This window comes from Solanum pennellii, chromosome 9 (genome assembly GCF_001406875.1).
Source record: "Solanum pennellii chromosome 9, SPENNV200".
Classification (NCBI taxonomy): Eukaryota; Viridiplantae; Streptophyta; class Magnoliopsida; order Solanales; family Solanaceae; genus Solanum; species Solanum pennellii.
The window spans coordinates 12,395,634-12,399,272 of record NC_028645.1 but is presented as its reverse complement, the minus strand read 5'-3'; the positions used below and the strand labels follow the sequence as shown (position 1 = coordinate 12,399,272).

At 33.1% G+C, this 3,639-nt stretch overlaps 1 pseudogene; it reads right to left on the bottom strand.

The window, feature by feature from the left end:
- Positions 1-1,051: 1,051 nt before the first annotated feature.
- LOC107029997 overlaps positions 1,052-3,639 on the bottom strand; it is a 19,160-nt pseudogene continuing 16,572 nt past the window's right edge.

The window sequence follows — 3,639 nt, the reverse complement described above, 5'->3', positions numbered from 1 at the left end:
TTAACTTGTGACGGAAAACCTCATCAAAATATTTATAAAAATATATATATATGTTTAATTTAAAAGTATCACTTGTTTAACCTTCTTAACGATATTATGTGAAAACTAGTTTTATATTGGTAATCTCCTCTAGTTTTTTTGGTGTTACTTGGGGAGGTTTTCGATTTTTTGTCCTTCTCTCTTGTAATTATTCAAATGAAACAAGTTAGGGGCTAATGATGAACCTCATTTTAATTATTTTTTTTTGGTTAAAAAAGTATGACCCTGCCCAATGGGGTTAAAAATTGATTGAAGAAAGACCAACATTCAAGATTCGAGCTAAAAGATTTTTTTTTGTTTGATAATGATGAATTATTCTTGGAGTTTTTGGTTACGACATTTGTAGCATATATGAAATTTTTATATAACCTAGCAAACATAACTACTATATCTACTATATTTAGCTATATTTTTAAAATATTATCGAATAATAAAAGTTTTATCGTAAATCTCTCTCCTTTGTCCCCCCCCCCCCTTCTCTCACATTTCTACCTCGCTCCCTTTTATCAATTGTATTATACCAAATACATGAATGAATACATAGAAAAACAAGAAAATTACCAATTGTATCAATTGATACAAGTTAATGAATACAATTGCATTACTCTAAGCCTCTAATGGTTATGTCAAACATGTATATATTAGCCTATATTAGTTTGTGTATTAAATATAACTTGTATCAATGAATATTTGAGTTTTTCACACTTACAATAATAATGCTCCCTATGAGTATCTCTTTTACACCACATACAATTTGTTGGATACGCTATATAACAATAGGCTATATAACAATAGGCTATATAACAATAAGAAAATCAAACCAAATTAAAATCAAAATTTTATAAAGCATCACAAAAGGAAGTCTTTTTAGAACAAGTTGAGACCATAATCAACTCTTGCACGACCAAATCAAATACTATGAAATTGTGTGAGCATATAAGATCAATTACATACTTAAAAAAATTAAATGATTAGGTCACATATCATCTATTGTACTCTTTTAAAAGCTCAATTAATGGTTCAACTCTTCATACTCTTGTTGTTCGATTGTTACTAAGCTCTCCTTATAATAAGAAATATCCCAACAACCAAATATTGCATGTCTACTCAAGCCTGAATATTGAAATCCAAGATAACTCATCTTGTTAGTCCGAACATTATAAGAGACCAGTTAAGAAGATTTAACTGTTATTCTTACAATAACCTGTATTTATAAGGTTAATAAACAGAAACAGAAATAAGATGAAGCAGAAAAAATATAAAATACAAGAATTAATACGAGTCCACAGAAACTACTGTGTGTCCTTAAGAAATTTAATCCCCTCACTGTACCCAATGTTATGGATTAATTTCTCCAAGATAAAACGGATTAAACCTGTTAAAGAAATAGCGGTACCTCAAACTTCTTTAACTTCAACGAACTTAAGAACAACAACAAGTCACACAGACTCAGTCGATCGACACTTTGATTTTATTTGAGAGAAAAATAAATGCAGAGAAGGAAAAAATTTTCAGTGTTTGAAAAAACAAAAATTGACTTCCTTTTATAGCCATTTTCAGCAAGGAACGTGTCTGTTTAGTGAAATCTGTTCAGACCCATTTTATCCAGAAAGTTGTGTCTTTTGGAAAAAATAACAGCTTTTCGGAAAATTGTGTCTATTAGGAAAATAACGACTTTCTAGAAAGTAACGACTTTTCGGAAAGTAACGACTTTTCGGAAAGAGTAACAACTTTTCGGAATGTTACCGTTACCCGCAAATTTATAAGAGATAATATTAACAGGATTTATTTGATTTAACAAAAACTGATTAAATAAATTTTGTCCAAAAAATTTATCAATCAATCACATCATTTGCCAAATCCAAATCCAAATCCGAAGCCGAAGCCGAGCGAGCGACGACGACAACGGCTCGAGGGGGCATCTTCTTCTTAGCTCTTTAAGAAGTAATGGAAGTGTTTCCTTCAATAAGGACAACAATTTCCCTTTCTTTTGCCGATATGGGAGAAATGACTTTTCATTTGCACTTTGCAAATGACTTTTCATTTTCCCTCCAAAGTAGTTCCCTCACTTTTCATATTCTCTCTTTTCTTTTCCCATTCACACGTGCTAAATCCCAACAATCCCCCACATGAATGGGGAAGGCTATTATTAAAACATATGCATGAAAAAACTTGTGTGTCTTGTAAATAAAGGTTAATTGCATCTGGATAAGTAGGTTTCCCTTTAAACTTTCCGTAGTGAACATATATCGGATATACTCGGTCAATCGGTAGATTTGATATCTTTGAACCGTCGAGCTTTGGTGTATACCTAGACAACATATGTCACACAATCAACCCTTGAACTGTTCTTAGTTCTCATTGTTTTGTTCGTTTCAGCCATGAACACATCTTGGATAGTAAGTGCTTAAAGAACTGGCCTTACCGGATTCTCCTTGAAGCGGCTTACACTTCACACTTACATAGGTGATTTCTAAATGTGTTATCTCATAGATACACCATTTGATATTCCCTGTATCAAACTTAGAAACCATTAAAAAGTTCTTATGTCCTTATCCTGGTTACTAAACATTGTCTTATCATGAGAATGAACCATAAAATAATAATAATTTTTTTTCTTTGACAATGTTGAACCGTTATCAATGACTTTGTTTTATCTCCTTGAACCTAGATCTTGGGATCTCCAGTCTTCTAGGTAGAGTTACCGCCACGATGACTTGTTCTCGGCCATAGTCCCATTCCCGTCGATGATTTCTCAACTCCCTCTCTATTTAGGCCTTTTGTAAGTGGATCCAACACATTATCTTTTGACTTCACATAGTCAATTGTGATAATTCCACTAGAGAGTAGTTATCTCACAGAGTTATGTCTTCGTTTTATGTGATGAGACTTGCCGTTATACATAATGCTTCCAGCCCTTCCTATTGCAGCTTGACTATCACAATGTATGCATATAGGGGCCGTTGGTTTGGGCCAAAATGGAATATCTTCTAAGAAATTTCGGAGCCATTCAGCTTCTTCACCTGCCTTGTCTAAAGCAATGAATTCAGACTCCATTGTAGAGCGAGCTATACATGTTTGTTTGGATGATTTCCAAGATATTGCTCCTCCACCAATAGTAAAAACGTATCCACTTGTGGATTTTGTTTCAGTTGAACCAGTAATCCAATTTGCATCACTATATCCTTCAAGAACGGCTTGATATTTGTTGTAATGTAAATCATAGTTTTGAGTGTCATCTATGTTTCCCAAAACTCTCTTCATTGCCAACCAATGATTATGATTAGGATTACTTGCGTATCGACTCAGTTTACTGATAGCGCAAGCTATGTCTGGTCGTGTACAATTCATGACATACATTAAACTTCCCAATACGCTAGCATAGTCCAATTGAGACTGACTTTCACCTTTATTCTTTGCAAGATGAAGGTTTACATCAATTGGAGTCTTTGCCCTTTTAAAATTCAAAAATTTGAATTTTTCAAGTATCTTTTGAATATAATGAGTTTGAGACAATGCTAGATCGTTGGGAGTTTTAGGAATTTTAATTCCTAATATCACATCAGCAACTCCTAAATCTTTCATATCAAACTTACTAGC